The 17860-nt window shown below is 40.3% G+C and overlaps 1 protein-coding gene across 1 annotated transcript in view; it reads left to right on the top strand.

Annotated features, from left to right (window-relative positions):
• Positions 1–3723: 3723 nt before the first annotated feature.
• The window catches only part of HDAC9 (histone deacetylase 9), a 460923-nt gene continuing 446786 nt past the window's right edge, over positions 3724–17860 (top strand). The window contains exon 1 of the mRNA XM_032684266.1: positions 3724–3866. The gene's annotated coding sequence lies outside the window, so the exon portion shown is untranslated. The remainder of the gene's footprint in view (positions 3867–17860) is intronic.

The following is a 17860-nucleotide window of genomic DNA, read 5'->3' as shown; positions in this document are numbered from 1 at the left end:
AGCAAGATACTTACCAAAAGACTGAAAGTCTCACCCAAAAGAAGAGCTTTTAACTAATTCTCAGTCAAAATGACAGATATCACAAGTAAGTTACACCCTTTCTCCTCACCCAATTTTGATAGTTTTCTTAGGGAAGGCAAATCTTAAAATTTTTAGAGAAGGACTTAATGCAAACATTCTTAATAAAATACAAATGAGCACAACAACAGATACTCTTGTAAGGATTTATACATATATAAAACATACACAGAGAATTGCACAGAGCTGGTTAGAAGGGCTACATATTTAGGCACATGGTACATGGATGGTGTGTGCAACATGCTAGGTAACAGTCCATTAATTCCATTTTAAAAAATGTGATCTGAAGCATCAGAAGGATCTGGCCCAATAAGGTGACAGAGGAGAGGCAGCTAATATTGATTTCTACAGAGGAGTACACCATGACCTGGATTTCCCCAAACTTTGAAGATAAAAAGCAGAGCTATGACTTTCATTGAAAACTGGACAGGAATATAAAGAACAGACATCAGCTGAATTTTGAGGTGTTTATTCATCTTATTCAGCAAGTAGGTGGCTACCTCCTTGAACTTCATATTGAATTTAGGAATTATCTCTGTAAAGTATGTCTCGTCAGTATGCTCTGGATGTCACTAGAAGCATGGGTGTGTTGCAAGATTACACCCGAGTATAATAATTGAAGTCTCTTGACTGCCAGAGATAATGAAAAGGATCTGCTGTCTGGCAGTCAAGGAACAGAAATACATCTAGAAGCACTGATTGTTTCAGTAAAAAGCTGGCATATATTGTCAACTAATGGAGAAGACTTAGATTTTTTTCTTTCCTCAACAGTTTTCTTGCACAAACATTACTTCCATCTTATTCAGATCCACAAGTTAACACGTACATGTACATTGGAAATCCACTTTGGTATTGTTAAATGTTCAGGGTTTTTTTCTGTTCATCTTGATTAGTTTCATTTTTTGTGAAAAGATGGTTTATGAACTGGATTGGAAAGGGACACAGCTGAGTATCATCTTAATGGTCACAAAGAACATCCTACACATTCCCTTTCAGTATCATAGTGAAAGAATTGGTCACTGCTTGATGAGTCTTAGCTGCTGCTTGATGAGCTGTTATACCTCAGTGCCTTTTTAACATTTGAGATGGTTTCCAGTGAAGGCATGGAATTTCTGAAAGCTATCTTCCCACAGCATTAATGACATTAAAATATGTGTCAAATGGATTACTGAATGATAGTATTTTACACCTATTACTTTTCAATATTTTCAATAGTGTTTCTATTTGACTGGGGGAAAAAACCCCAAAAAAATCTCCTAGCACCTTTACAACGCACTACCTAAAGTGAGGAACCATGGGAAAGACAATTTTTCTGTTTCAGTGTGGTTTCCAAAACCTTTTGTGAGCCTCCCAAAGATTACTTTACTGATCTTCTGTGTGAGCAATATGCAAGCTATTTCCATTCAAAAATCTGGTAATTATTGTAAATTAGAGTGTATATGAAGGGCATCATAGCCCTACTGGTCAGCAGACACCAGTTCACAATGTGGCAGAGATGAAGCTTCAAGAATGATCCGTGTTTCTTTTCAGGCATAAAAATCTTTTGAGGATTGCAGCACCTCATCTCACGATTTATAAATTAAACTTATAAATTATACTGCAGGCATACCACATTCTTTTGTCACCCCCATGACTTTCAGTAAATGTTTGTAATAACTCAGAAAGACAGTGATAAAATAGGGAATGCTACATTTGAATGAAGAGCTACGCATATTCACTCTGGCAAGTCAGTCAAGTCTATAAATCATTTTTTGGTCAGTAGGATTAGAAGTAGATAATGTTGAAATGGAATAGAAATAGTAGATCTAGCAAAAGCAAGATAAAGGCTGGTGAATATTACTACCATGCACCACTTCGTTATATTTATTAGCACTGAGTGGAAATAAGTGCGGCAAGTGCAGCAGTAACCAAAACATGGAGGTCTCTCAGAGATGCCTGTTATTTTCGAATGTGAATTCAGGAGATCCCAGCACAGCATTACAATATTTTAAAATGCAATTATAATGCTGGTGCTTCCTTTGAGTAGACAGAGGACAAGAGTACATAATGAAACAAAAGTATGTATCAATCTGAAGCCTATCGATCTGTTAGGGAAACAGTGCTCTGTGATTTCATTAGTCAGTCTGGACTTGGATCTGTCACATGGCACTCCATAACACCATCCAGCAATACCAGTGAAACCTATTCCCAAACTAAAACACAAACCAAAACAAGCTGATGAGATTCCTCTCCAAGTTGAAACATACTCAGACACAGTTTTATTTCTAATTTTGAGAAATGAGATTAATTTTGAGGGTCACAAAAAACACTGCTTGCCACAGCTAAGTTTTCATCTGTTGTATCCCTTGAGCAATCAACAACATTCAGGCCCAAATTCCAAACCTCTTTCTTTAGCCACGAGCTTTACCATTTAGTCTTAGCTAGTTCGTCACCAGTCTTGAAACAACAATTTTAAAGATTTGTTTCAGGAAAGCTAACATCTGAAAGCAACACAGTGGAAAGAATAAGTACAATCAATCTTAAAATTTAAACAGATTAAAACACAGCACGAAACTTCTATGGTACTAAGGGAAATATATAAACACAAATGAAAATTCCAAAGCCTTTAGGTGGAAGATAGCTAATTTTTTTTTTTTTTTAGAACTTCTTTATTTTAATTGCTAAGAACTTAACTCCTTTGAAGCTAACTTTTCGCTGGAAGGGGAAAAATAAAAGGTGACCCTCCCTTCTCTCTTAAGTAATGAAGATATCTATCCATAAATTTAGAGTAGAAATAAATGTGGCTAAGACAGATTCCACAGATTAAAGTGGTTTATATGTTGGATAAAAAAGTATTCGGAAAAGAGAATTCTGGAGGCTCTTATCATTATCAAGGAGACTTGATGTGGATTCAGAAAGGTGGCATCCTCTAGTTGAAGATAGTAAGAGATACCAAGACTGATAAAAAGACCATGAGAGGAAAGCAGCACTAGAGAAATGTGCGACCTTCTCGGGGTGTGACAGCCCAAGGGAACAGAAACACCTACCACGCGAGGACCACACAGCAGCCTGCACACCTCCTTTCTCCCCGTGGCGAATGCCAGGGACCCTCTGGAAGCAGCGGCGGGTGCCGTCCAGACGCGTGTCCTCACTCCACCCCGCCGGGCCCCGCTGCCTCCCCGCGGGGGCTGCACGGCGGGCCCAGCACCCCTGTCCCTCGGCTGGCAGGGCAGGCAGGTGCATCCCCTGCCCCGAGGGCTCACAGAGGGGTATCAAGGTGCCAAGGGCCGCGAAATAACCCCGCGGCTCCCCCGCCAGCCAGTCCCTCAGCGGGGCCGGGCAGCCGCAGTCCCTCGGGCGCGGTGCTCAAATCGCCTCCCCGTCCTCGGCCCGGGCACGGCGCCGCCCGGCGCTGTCCCCCGGCGGCGGCGCAGCGCGGCCCGGCCCGCCCGGCCCCCAGCCGCCACGGCGGGGAGCGCGGCGCAGCCCGGCCGCCTCCCCCCGCCTCCCCCCGCCCGCCGCGCCGAGCGAGCCGCTATTTTTAGCAAATCCTCCCCGCGTCGCCACGGGCGGCGATCGCAGCGCGCAGCCCCGCGCCAGCTGCCGCCGCCGCCCCGCCCGCCCGCCGCGCACGGCACAGGCTCGCCCCGCCGGCGCGATGGCCACCTAAGCGCCGCCGCGGCCGCCGCTGCCGCAACTTTTCCGCCCCGCTTCGCTCCTGTCCCCGTCGCTCCCGTGGAAGATGGCAGTTGGGGGAAGCGCTGGAAGTTGCAGCCCGCGAGCGAAGAGATAAGGCGGAGGCGCGGAAGGTGAGTGGCACCCACCGGGCGGCTGCCCCTCCGCTCCGCCCGGCCGCGGCGGGCAGGGGGAGCGGGGCTGGCCGGTCCCGCCGCCAGGACGTCACCCTTGACTTGCCGGGGCGGTATTTTTGGGACCTTTGGGAAGGTTTCGGGAAGTTCGACCGTGTAAAGGCGGGAGAGGTGGCGTGGGCGGGGGGACACGGCTGCCCCCGGCAAGTTTTGCTTCGCGGGAGCGTGAGTGGAAGAGCAGTTCCTGGCAGGGCAATGCCCGGCGGGGCGGGTGTGTCCCTTGCTGGGTTCGGGGGGTGCTCTGCGACCCCCGCATCCTGCGGGGCCGTGTCCGTGTCTCGGGGTGCCCGGGGCACCCACGGCAGCTGGGGGGCTGGCAGGGAGCGGCTGCTGGAGCTCGGCGGGCGGTGCCACCTCCCGGAGGTCGGCTGGGGAGCTCCAGAGGGTGTCGGGGGAGCTGCCCCGTGGGGGCCGAACAGGTGGGCGACGGCGGGGAGCGCCCCTCGGGCACCACCGCCGGGCCGGTGTCGGAGCTGCCCGGAGCAGGCGGAGGGCGGGTGCGTGTGCGTCCTGTCCCGTCCCGTCGCGTCGCGTTCCGTCCCGGATGGGTGGTTGAATTTTGTGTAATTGTAATTTCGGTGGCAAAGAGGTTTGTGCATTCCGGCCGGCAGCTTCCCGGTTGCCAGTGCAGGGCATCGGGAAGGTGATTTCCAGCAAGGGTGCAGTTGTTTTGACTCACCTAAAATGTCTGAGTTTTGATCTGAGGTGGAACGTAATAGCAATCAGTAATCATTCGTGCTCATCACTGTTATAGAAAAAAGCAGGTATTACTTGTTATGCACAAAATGCATATTCATCTTTGAAAGATCTACCCTGAGCCCATGGCAGTTAGTATTTTTAAGCGCTCGGAAGAGGTCTAAACCCACTGTTAAACTCCATGAGAATTTAAGAGGGGAGAAATGTTTAAAACAAACTGATCATTGAGAAGGAAGTAGCGAGTCGGATTGTGGAGACCTTTTGACATATGAAAATGCATGAGTGTGCTTTTCTGATGCAAAAGCTGTTGAGATTCTCTGTCACAAACAGCATAGAACAAATGCTGACACAGAAACCGAGGAATTTTAAACATTTGTCTTTCAACATTGTCAGCTTTAGTTCCTTGACATTTTGTTTTCTGTGACAGAAGAATAGTTTTGTGACAGTTATTCAAGATTTAATTTGCAAGCTCACAAAGGCCTGTAAGCTCTGCTGAGACCTCATGAACAGAAACGGAAGGTGTTTCACATTAAGGTTTTTCAAATGTCCTCTCCAACTCCTCTCTCTCCTCTTCCATCTCTCGCCACAACCCTGGCTCCCCAACAGCATCCCCTACATCTATTGAAGCTGTCTTTTTGTTGAGTGTTTCTAAATAGTCTCTCATGTCCAATGCATTCCTGTATCAGTGGCCCAAGCTCACATTTTGTACCTGAACATCTACTTTGTTCAGAAAGAGATGCAGGCTTGTTCTCTGTTGTAATACCAGAGAGGTCTTGGAAGGCAATTCCATCCCTTCATACGCTTAAGCTGCATTGTTATTTTTATAAAATATCCTTGTCTCAATTATATATAACTCTCCACTGTGAATGAAGCAAATAATGCACTATTTTAGCACCTCTTTTTCATTGTGATGGCAAAGATGCTATCCAAAACATTGGGAAAAAACAGGTCATGGTCCCAGAGAAAAGATGTGATCAGTCATATTTACCTACCTCATATAAGTAGCTTCCTCATGTAAGTGCTGAAATAGCTCTCTCTTGCATGAAAATGTCACTTCCAGTTCAGAATTCCAAAAAAAAGAAAAACATGCCATTATGCTTAGAGGCCAAGTTGATGCGAGTGCAGCATCATAGTTAAGCCTACCCAAAAAACTGTGGTGTCAAATTCCTTTGTATTTTGGTATTAAAGTCTGTGTGAATGTGTAGTACACTCAAATATTTTGAATCTGACATTACAAAGTCCTTTTTGAAAACAGTAGTGTCTGTTTTTCCATTAACCTGCTTTTCCACAAATGAAGTGCAGTCTACAGATGAAACGGGAATAATAGTTCTTAAGCTGTTGTGCATCTTTCATTCCCCACTACCTTCCTGTGCCCAAAGCAGTTTAAAAACAAAAACGAAATAGCATCTTCACTGCTGAAATTCCTAGCACATGCTTCATTTAGAGCAGTTGTTCCTGTTAGATTTTTTCGGGGAAAAAATGATAATACTGTGGTTGACTGGCATATGTATTTTCTAATTTCTTAATAAAAATAACATTAAAAAGAGATTCAATTATAAAAACTATATAATTTCTAAAAAGCATGTAAAGTGGAAAATAATTTTCAGTTCTTCATCTCACTAGCTGAGATAATCCCATAGAAGTTGCTGTTAAAAATAAAATTTGCATACTGAAAGTACAAATTTTTGTTTGCCTGTCCTGAAAATTATATGAATCCTGGTGTGAATTACCATGAATACTGAAGGTGACTAAATGTAGCTGAAGTAGTTTCTTAGTATTCAACTAATGCTTAGTAGGAGAAATGTAGCTTTGCGAATAATCAAATCCTGTGTGTATGAACAAGTATAACCAATGAAAAATGGGTTGGGAGAGAGGAATGTAGCCTAGTCATCTCCAAATTGGTAAATTAAGCACATATTTACCAGACTGCCTATCTATTGTTGTTTTATATTTGTTGGTATTCAGACTAGCTAACTTTAAGGTACTTTGGGTATGTGTATTCAAACTGCAATAGAAAATATTTCTGGTTTACAGCATAGTCATAGTTTAACGATTTACCTGAGAGAGCTTCATCACTCTCAGGAGTGAGGGTTTTTATTCTTTTACAGAAGAGATTTACGCCAGGTTTGCTGAGGATTATATGCTGTGTCCTATATGCATACTGTTTACATGAACTTTCTATAGAAATTCAAGTTAAAAGAAGGAGTATTTATCAGTTTTCCAGTCTTCTCAAGCAGATGTAAAAAAATGTTCTTTAAGTTGCTGTATTGAAATAGGAAGCTACATAACACATCTGATAAGTTAACTCTCATGTAAAGACAGAACATTGGGCTATTCCATGATAAAACATATTTGTTTTATGCTTCAGGGTTTCAGTAATGATTTCCAGATAAATAAGTATTTTTTTTCAGAGAACGTTGCACTGCTTAATCACTTGGTTGTTTGCTGAAAGTGATAGGTAAGGCATTTTAGAGCTAACATTAGTTGACGAAATCACCTTTCATTTTCTCCTTTTGGTTTTGAGTTTCTAGATTAGGATGATCATACATGACCAAAGAATTTATTCCTTATTCTATGTAACTTACGTGTGATGAATGCATCATGTTGTGAACGTCATCACATGCTGGGCAAGACTGCACTAGTGTTGAGTTTATTATTACAACTTTTATAATGAATTATGAAGTTTATGTCTTTGTGCTAATCTGTAGCTTTGCCTTCAAGCAGCTTAAAAATTACAGCAAAGTAGTGCTTAACTACTGCTCAAAAATAATGTTTCAATACTTTGAGGCTATCTTAGAATCCTTTCAGCTGCAAGGTATGGTATAACTTTGCCTTGAGGACATACCCAAACTTCTCCATGCTTCTTCATTTTTATACAATATGTAGTTATATAGCTTTCTACTGAAGAGATTTTTCAATGCAAAAAAGGTAAGATGAGTTCAAAACAATGATTTGGACAAGTTCTGAGATAAAAAATGTATCAAAGGCTAGAAAGCAGAGAGATAATGGCTCTGAATCAGAATGTCCCAAACTGGAAAATATTCTGAATGCTTCATAGTATTCCAAACAAGTACCATTACAGGTTGCATTGCAGTTCCTCGCTTTTCCTTATGCATTTGCTGTTGGGCATCTGGAGATAAGATCTTGGACTCTGAACAGGTCTTTGGTTCAGTTAGATTTTGCTGTTCATACATTCTTTTCCAGTCAAGGTGGGCAAGGTGATATTGCACAATTTAGAAATTCCTTTATAGGGAAAAGTGATTGAAAACTTTTGTTACATAACCTTCAAGAAGATGATTACTTGAATTAATTAACATTTAGTCAGTATAGAATGTAGATTGTGATATGGGGAGGAAGTAGGAAGCAAATATTTATTCTTGTTTTCCAGTAATTTCTTGTTAATGGTATTTTTCAATATAAATGTTGACATTTATGACTCACAAAGCATGATACATTGTTGAAGTTTCTTTATAATGTGTAATAACTATCAGGATACTTTGTTTTAAAGCTATTGCATAGCTTATTTTTGTTTAAGAAAGTGGAGTTCAGTGAAGGTAGCTCAGAAATGCCTGTAAGATGATTACTTACAGTACATCTTTTGTTTTTCACTAGTTTTTCGGTTTTGGAGTAGAAGATGTTGGATTCTGTATCTCTTCATTTGATTTCTGTTCCGAGGCTCTCAGTCTTTGTTTTAGTTATTTTCTGTTCAAAATACAGAGTGCTCTTTCTCTGTCATGGACAACTGTCACTCTAGGGCTTTGTTCACCCTTGAATCCAGTTACCTGGCTCAAACTGAGCATGTGTGAGCCTCTACCATCACATTCACTGAGCCCAGCTTCTGTTGCCATGCTCTTTTAACCTGCAAGAGAAAAGAAGACCTGGTCTAATGAATGTTTTGAAAAGGTGATGCCTGGTGCAGTAAAGAAATTGGCAGCCCTGAAGGAGATCAGTCTTGTGTGTATGCAAGCTATGAGAAGGATTGAATCTGAACTTATTTGTAAAGAAGGTGGTGTGCTGCAACATGCCTTTGGTGCCTCAACCTTTTGTGGTTCCAAGAATCTTTCATTTGCAGCTGCCTTTCTGTTGCAGCTCTGTAACTTTTCACCAAAGCTTCTAGGCAGTGTGTCCTTTCCTGTCCTCATGCTGTTGGTCTCATACTGTTACTCATGGCCTTGCACCTGCAGAGTGTGCTACTGCTGTTATGTCCGAGAATTGATTGCCACTGGAATAAATTGCACTTTTTCACCATCTTTTTCTTGCGCCACTTTTTGCAGCTTTTAGTTTGCATTAGGAGAAAGATAAGTATTTGATAAGCATTCCCAGTAATATATGCAACACTTAACAGCCAGTTAGTTTGCAACACCAGCCTCTGATCAAAAACTACTCCAATCAGTGTTAATAGCATCGTAAGTGGGGACAGTTGATAGGGAATTTGAATGGCTCCTGAGGAAAACTATGTGGTTTCTATGGGAGAAGTGGTATGGTGGATCACCTGATGCACTGGAGAGGACACTTGGGAGAGGATGCTTAAAGGGGCCTCCCTGTCAGTTCTCTTCTTGACTAGCCCCACTGGAGGGAGTTTTGCCTTTCCCCTTTTCATTTTCTCCTTTTGTTTTTCAAGTTTCCTTTCCCCTTTTCTGTGTTTTTCTCTTTCTATCTCCCCCCCCTTCTTTTTTTTTCCCCCAAAGCAACTTCTATTTTTGGCTTTAATGCTTGTCATCAGCTATAAACTCTGCAAGTAAATCAGAAACAGACATAGAGGTGTTTACAGACTTGTAATGAGAAGTCTAGGTAAGTATGATAATAGATTGTTACATGGTCAATTTATACCTGTGTAAATACAAACTATGTGATAACTTTCCTTGTTTTACTTTTTGGTCAAACAGAAGTCATATATCCTCTGAACCTTCATTTAGGTAGCCTAAATTTACCTTTCTGACTTATTTTCATGTGAGAATATCTCTATTCCACCAGATATCTGTGTGCCCTTCTCTGTATCCCTTAACAATCTAAATTTATATTTCTTCAGCAAATGTGACCAGAATAGTAGTCTGGGCCCATAGAAATCTCATTACTACCTTGTCCAAGGGTGGTAATACTCTCATCTCTTTTATAAAAAGCTTCACTGATGTGTCCTGGGTTGTGTTCAGGTCAAACTGAAAGTTTCATTTCCTGTTACTTTTTGTAATGCTCACGATTACACTAAATCACAGAAACATTCCAGTTGGAAGGGACCCATTAGTCTGACTCAACATAGAGTTCAGACCATGTTGCTTAGGGATTTGTTCAATTCTCTCTGGAAAAGCTACAAAGAAAGCAATTCCACAACCTCTCTGGACAATCATACCCAATACTTAATTATCCTGATAGCAATTTTCCTTCTGTGTGTTGAGTTACAGCCTCCCAGTTTCAATTCATGGGGATCGTCTCCCGTTCCTGTGCCATGCACGTCTGTGAAGAGCCTGGCTCCATCTTGTTGGTATCCTCCTCATAGGCACTGACAGGACTGTTAGGTCCCTGCTAAAGCCACTTCACCTCCGGGCTGAACAGGTCCAGCTCTCTCAGCTTCTAACAGGGCAAGTCCTCCAACCCGCGCCTGCCTTGATGGACTCTGGAGGAGGCTTCTTTCGGTTGTTTGGAACATTAAGACTGGATGCAACAGTCCAGAGGAGGTCTAGTTCTTGAGTAAAGGGGAAACTTAAAACTTCATATTGGCAAATCTACCAAATAGTAAATAGTACAAAATTCTGAAAATCCATGAATAAGGCATTAAGCAGAACTTTACTGTCTTGGAACCATAAAATTAATACAAGCTATTACATACTTTTAAGAATTTGTTATTAAACTTACATGGAAACAAAGTTTATTTCATAGTTCTTCTCAGGAAACTTTTTGAATCTTATTATTTTGGAATAGGGAAGTAATGTGGCATTGTAATTTTATTTTAAAACACTTTATTAAAACATGCATTACTATATCTCCTTTACAGAACAGATGAAGAAAATTATATGACACATTCTGTGTGCCTAGGCTTTTAATTATACAAAATTCTGATTTTTCAAGTTTTTGATGGTTATCATTAGGCCTCCAGGGTACCTGACTATTGAACTGAAACCTTGCTTTGACAAAAGGTGGGTGAACTGCAGGCAAGAATGTAAGATTTCCAAGGAAAAAAAATTTAAACACCTAATTTGAAATGGGAAGTAAGCAGCATGCACATAGTAACTGTGTTTTGTGCATAAAATGTATAAATTATTGATATTTTACTTGTTTCATAGATAGCTAGCTATTCAGTTGATCGTATATAGGTTAAAAATTATAGGGATATGCTAAAAATATAAAACAGATACAGCTACCACTTCAGTCTTTTGTGTTTCCTCTTTTGGTAGACAATAAACCCACCATTGATTAATAAGCCATAGTATTAATTAAGCAGAATTTTGATATTCCATTTGGAGTTGAAGGTGGTTTAGTTGGGATATAAGTAGTTACTCAAAGTCTCTTGGAAAACTGTGAAGTATCTATATTTATGCCATCACATACACCTTGTCTTCCAGTCCATCTGGTTATACACATTTTTTTCCCCCCTCCCCAAAAGATAGAAGTTGGAGTCCTGATATGAAAATGTGATTAAATATTGTTATCTTTCAATCATTTGGGACAAAGGAGGTCAAGGCTTCCGTTTGACTGGAAGATGTAGTTAGCAAATGCTTTTTTTGGTCAAGAAGCTTTCTTCAGAAACTAGTGAAAAAGATAATTTAATGTGATTGATGGATGTGTAACCTCAGGTTTTTACTGCATTTTAGTGAGATACATATGACTGGAGCAGTACCAGCCTGTTAATGTGATGAGACTTCCTTTAGAACTTAAAAGAACTGTTCAACCATTTTTTGTTTTTTGCTAGTGTGTGACATTTATACTGGTTCAGATTATGAAAAAAACGCAGATTTCAAAAGAAAGTGATGGGAAAGGACATCTTCCAAACAATTTCCTGAGAGGGACACTAATATTAACAGTATTAGGACCTTGATTGAAGAGGTCAAGGATTTTACTTGTCTATGAGGAGTTTTGCTGTTGACTATTATGAGGTCAGGATGTCACCTTTGCATGTGAAATTTTCGCCTCTCGATGGGCTGTTTGTAATGGGAGAAACATGAAATTACAAGGAGACCTTGTGAAAGCCCTGTTCAGTGTTCATATCTACTGAAGACATCCACTGTGGAAGACTGTAATATAGTCATCTCTTTCTTAGCCAAGAGGAGAGACGGCAGGGAGCATGGAAGCTGGGATTGCGGCTAGCAGCATGTAAATGTTCATTTAGTCATTAGGGCAACCCAGAGAGGCTGATTCAATTTAGACCGACAGTCAAAGCAGTGGACAAGCTAGAAGTAATTTTTGATTATTCTTCCTTGCCATCTTTTATCAATTACCTTTAAATAATTTTAGCAGATTTTGACATGTGCTCTAGGTACATTTTCCCTACATTAAACTGTCTGCATTCTTCTGTCCCCTCCATCAGTAGTTTTCCTTATTGATACCTAAATATAAGTTTGTAGTTTCTTCGGTGTACTTTGATTACGTGCACAGCATGCTGATAGGTGTAGGAGATTTTTCTCGGTATCTGGAAAATTAAATTCTTTTTCTCTAGGCCACAGAGTAGCAGCAGAGCTGCTTCTACAATTTTGCTGCAGTTTTTATGGAGAGTCTGTAAACGTTGCATGTGAGAAATGTACAAGGGCTGATTGACTTTATAGTGACAGACTGAGTGTCGTTTCTGACCTTGCTACACATTTACTTATCCTCAGAATGGTCATCTGTACTTTTGGAGAGAGTTGCCTGTGGATATCGCTTGCCTGTGGGTTTGTATGCATCATTTCTCCTCTCTCCATTCATTTCTGTGGAGTGTTTGTATTGCTGTCTTTGTAAAGAGACAGAGCTGGGGGAGATGGCAGGACACACAACGGAGAGTCTTTTTCAGTTGACATTTGGACCATAATTTAGGTTTTATGCATAGAAATGTCAGCTCAAAAAGCACTTCTGTGTAGATAATGAAGCAACATAATAAATCCATTATCATGTTAAGAGAAAAAGATATGTATTTTTTGCAATGATTTCAGTCTAAATACTTCAGGAGAGAGAATTGAGAAAGCATATTTTTCATATTTTAAGGCCATAAGTATAATCAAAACAAATGAGAAATAAGCTAGATTTAAAAAATGTTTTAAATTCTGCTTGCTTACTCTGTTGGAGGGTGTTTATCTTGCATGAAGTTGATTAACTATGTGGTATGTAAGCTAAAGTATTTTTCTTAAAGCATCGTATGATTGCTTTTTCTTTAGGTTGCTATTGCTGTGTTATGTACATGGTCATTTTATGTTACTCTCCTATGTGAAAAGTAACACTATATAGCTTCCTGCTCCAAATATGTCTAATATAGGTCTAATAGTCTACTGTCTAAATTGGTCTACTATATATATCTTGTTTAGTTCGTATTTGTTGGTTTTTTTAAGTCCAACATCGCAACAGAACGTGGACTTTGTGCTGAGCACATGTAAATCAAAGCAAAGGCAATTATTTTTCATCCTTAAAGCAGTTACTGTGCATTGGGGCAATGATCCATCAGATTTTCATATGCAGGCTGTTATTCTCTTATCTACAGACTTCTCCCACTAATGTTGCGGCTTCAGTTAGGCAAATTTACTATATTGATATTAATGGATTTGTTATTGCTGACACATATCAAGGTAAATAAAATGAGAATCTGACTTGCATCAGGTTGTAATTGTGTTAGCTAGTGATTCAGTCTAATTATACTGAATTAAATCTAATTGCATATCATCATCCAGTCCCCAGAATTTTAATAGTAATCGGATTCTCATAAAGTATGAGGGTGATTTTTAAAAATCTGAAGCATAATGTAAATTCCGTGGAACTTTCTCTGTAAAACTTAAATTTCTGGAGAAACTAAGAACTGTTTAAAGAAAATACCCATTATGATCAGGAAGTTTTTGTCAGAAACTAATAATAAAGACACAGGATTAATAAGAATAATAAATGTATAACTCTAGGCTTTCCCCCTCTTTTATTATCTATTTAATGCTTTATAATGTGATACTGAACTACAGAATTTTCATCATTGGTTACAAAAAGAGTGTACTACTACCAGTATTTCTGTTTTGATAGATGACTGCTACATCTGACTTCTCTGCATTTACCCTGATGTGGAATAGTGTTGGCTGTGGCATCACTAGAATTAGAAATGTAGATAAAATTTTTGTGTAGAAGGTAGATGAAGAAATAATCATCTCTGAATCAAGAATTCCTATGGTTCTAACCATTTTGCAGCTGGTTAATTGTTAGAAGTCAAAGTAATGCTGTGCATATGGAGAGTAAGCATTGATGCTACATAGCAGTTGGCCCTTGAAACCAGTTGCATTTCATTCTGCATCTGTCAATAAAGATTGTATTGATTAGACACTAAAAACAGTGATACTAGAAGAAATAAAGGGAAGTTTAAGCAAGTGAAAAATATTTTATTTTAATCTGTAGCAGATGAGGAAGCTCTTTAGTTCAGTAACTGCAAGGTTGTTCAGTCTGCAGTTCCCGTTTCCTAATAGTAATAAACTGGAATTCTGTCATTTCACTTTACATTGATTTTTCATTTGTAGTGCATCTGAAAATTAATAGAAGCTTTACCTATTTTCTTGCAGTTCTGTAGTAGAAGGAGAACAAATAAGAATTCCATGTGAGATGAAGCTAGTAAAATCTTAATGATTTAAATGGAAGTATTTCTGGGAAGCAAATGGAAGCTTGGATTTGGATAAAAAGGCTAACACAGACAACTGGATTAGGCAAGATCATCTTGGCTGATGGCAGCTAGAAATCACTCTCTCTAACAGAAGTATCACCTGGGAGCAATAGGAAGTGCATATATAATCAAAGAATTCTTCATCTCCATCCTGCCTCTAACCTCACAATGGAAGCTGCAAGAAGAGGTCACTACAGAACTGTTCTCCGTGGCATAGTATCTTGGATGTATTCCAGTCTCATTTTTTTTTCTTTCTCCCACTTGATCGAGGGTAATGCCAACACCTTATGTACCTTATGTACCTTTCACATAGCTATGAGACATATAATGAGTAAGATAAATATTTAAAGAGCTAATGAAAAGAGTCTCAAAGGGAAAAAAAACCAAACAAAAACTCACCATATTTTTGTTATTTGAATACCCATATTCCCATTGCGCTGGAAATGTATACAATATAAGGAGTTGAATAATTTATGCTTGGATAGACAATAACATCAAATTATAGTGAAGTCTGTTTGTTTCTTGATTTTTTTTGAAGGCCCACTCTATTTTGGTGTTGAGTTCCTGACTAGCAGGAATCATCTTTCATGATCCAATGGAAAGAAATTAGTTTTAATAATGTAACAGAATTTATTCACTATTCAGTACATAATTCCTGGAACGAGAAAGCATCGACAGGGAGGGTCCTCCATTCTGTGTAAGGTTGTAAAATTTGCCATTTTTTTATAGAATGGGGTGTATTTTTTCCTTGTTTTCCTATTACTGACTCAGAGAAGGTAATTGCAGTTTTGTGTATAAGAAAGATTGGAGTCAACTGAATGACTGAAGCAAAGAAGCTAAAATAAAGAAGGCACATCCAGCACCTCACTTTTTAGAACAGTGAGTTAGAGAGAAACTGTGCCGTCACCTATAAGTGGAAGAGCTAAACTCTGCGTTCCTCTCTATAACAATGTTAAATGCAGTCGATTTCAATCTGCTGTTTCAGGAGCAAAGGAGGACTTTTTCTGAATGATTCATGCAGAAAGAATGTTTATTTCTTATTCAGATTTCAATAACCCTCTAATTACTGTGTCCAGTGGGCATAAATTCTATTTAGATAAAATGGAATGCTGTGACTAAGCACGTAGAGTTCTATCCATGATTGCTCGTGAAGACTGGCATTCGTTTTCCTGCACGGAGATGCCACTCTAAAGCAATGAATCTGATTTATTTGTGGGGAAACTGCTCTTGATTGTAGCACTAAGTTAAACTATGTGTACAATTTTATATCCTTTAGATGCTCAGGCATACATCCCAAGCCATGGCATCTTTCTATAGGCTCATCTAGATGTCTGAGCATTCTCAATCATGCAAGGTGCTGGCCACATTGTCCATCAGTCCAATTAATTTTCTTATTTTCTTCCTTCTTCTGAGTACTACATTGCACCATATCCCATAGAGAAGGGTCTGGAGTCCAGGAATATTGCAAGGTGTCTGTGTACATTGTCTCTTCTCAAACCCACTGTAAATAGCTGGTTACAATAATGATGAGAGGAGGCGTGTTACCCAGGGAAAACAACTGGCTGGTACATTGGCCTAGTAACTATGTAGGTAATCACAGTCGTGTTACCTATACAAACTACGGAGACAACACTAAGCCAATATTGATAGAGTCTGTGCTGGTACAAGACCTTCTTATGCATGATTGTGCCTCCTTTTGTGAGTAGGGATGTTTCTTTCCTTTTATTTTTTCCTACAGTGTTTTCCTGCTCCCTGTGACAACCTGAGTTCCATTCTGTCTCAGCTCTGAACAGAAAGCTCTCCACCAACCAACACGAACAAGTCCTAGCCTAATTTTTTTCCTCTTGCTGGCCTGAATGCTGAATGATGCAGAATTTTGGATACAGGCCTCTTAGTGAATCAGAATCAAGAGGGACAACTTGTTGTGGCAGAAACAAAAAAAAGAGCTCATCTTTTCCTGAGGCAAGTTCTGCTATACTCAGCACCCAAATCACAAAAACCTGCTGGCTGAGTGAATTCTTCCCAGTCACAAGACCATGTACAAGCCACCATTCAGCTCTGTCTGCAACTTCTAATGCTTCTTGTCCAGCCTTCATGAAAGTCCAGTTATAGGCCAGGAGAATCTCTCATGTAGCCAACCTTTTATGGCAGGAAGGAGATAACAACCAAAAAAACCCGGGCTTGACAGACTGAAAACAGGGAAGCTTGAGCAACATCCTGCCGTTGCTCAGCATACAAGGGATTACTAGCTCACAGCACACAGTTCTGGACAAGCTGAGTATGAAACTTGGAGACAAAAGAGAGGCATGAGTGCCTCCTCAAGTGTCTTCAGTACTTGGTGCTCCAAACCTAATCAGAGCTGTTGGTGGGGTATGCTATTAGTGCAGCATGAGTATGTGCTCCTGGCTTGGACAGCCAACAGTTTTGGCCAGGTCCTGCCCACATTACGCAATCAAAACCAGCTTATATTTACCATTTATTCCTCAAGTCTCTTGTTCTGCAGGTCGATAAATTCCCACATGCTTTTTGCCTGCTCATGACCAGGAGAATAGGTCTAAACAATGTCTGGGATGTTTAAAATACAGGGAAGTGAGCAGGTGTCTAGATAAGGTAGAGCTTTGGCTTTGTAGACTGTGAAATACATCCTGGATGGGGCACCTAGAGAGAAAAATGGTTTATGGCAACTTGGTAATGCTCCATCTTTATTTTGTGTGTTTCTAGACTGAACTAAGTGGATCAAGATACTCTTGATTCAAGTTTCTCTCCTTCAGACTGGAGTAGACACTTGAAAGCAGCAGTTGTGTGCTCTCTCTCTTCATGACAACAGTGCCTCACTTGATGATCTGTCCCAGTCATAACCAGGAGTGAGCTGACATAGCAACCCTAGAAGTGGGATGGCTGTATTTGGTCCGAAATCAAGCCTGGAGGTCCTGCAGTGGAAGAAGTTTTCCCGTTTCATGTTTCTTAAGTAGTTGGATGTCTACTGAGCTGCAGACAGGCAGTTCTAGTAGAGAACAAGAGTGCTGGGAGAACTGGAGTCTCTAGAGCTTACTCAAGAGGTCATAGCAGTACCTCAGTGCAGGGCTTAATTGCCTGTCTTGCATGGTGGAGTTACAAGTCATTGTTTTCCTCTTGTCCTGCAGCTGGGAAAGCTCGCATTTTCTCCTCCTGTCAGATACAGGTGGTATGATAGGTCTGAATTCCCCTAAGTCTCGGGACTGGCAATTGGGCAGGATATATAGCCTGTCACATCTGGCTTTCTATTCTGCTGAATCAGATTAAGGTACCTGTATGTGTACCTAGCCTTTGGCATCTCTGAAATTATTTTCATGTAAGGGCAAGTTTCAGGATAATAGTGGAAAGGGACAGTACTGACTTAATCAGGTGTCAGCTTCCATGTTTTTACTGCTTGGTCAGGTTTTCTGGCAAA

Source organism: Chiroxiphia lanceolata, chromosome 1 (genome assembly GCF_009829145.1).
Source record: "Chiroxiphia lanceolata isolate bChiLan1 chromosome 1, bChiLan1.pri, whole genome shotgun sequence".
In the NCBI taxonomy this organism is placed as follows: domain Eukaryota; kingdom Metazoa; phylum Chordata; class Aves; order Passeriformes; family Pipridae; genus Chiroxiphia; species Chiroxiphia lanceolata.
Note: the sequence above shows the minus strand (reverse complement) of the source record. Positions and strands in the feature narration are given on the sequence as shown.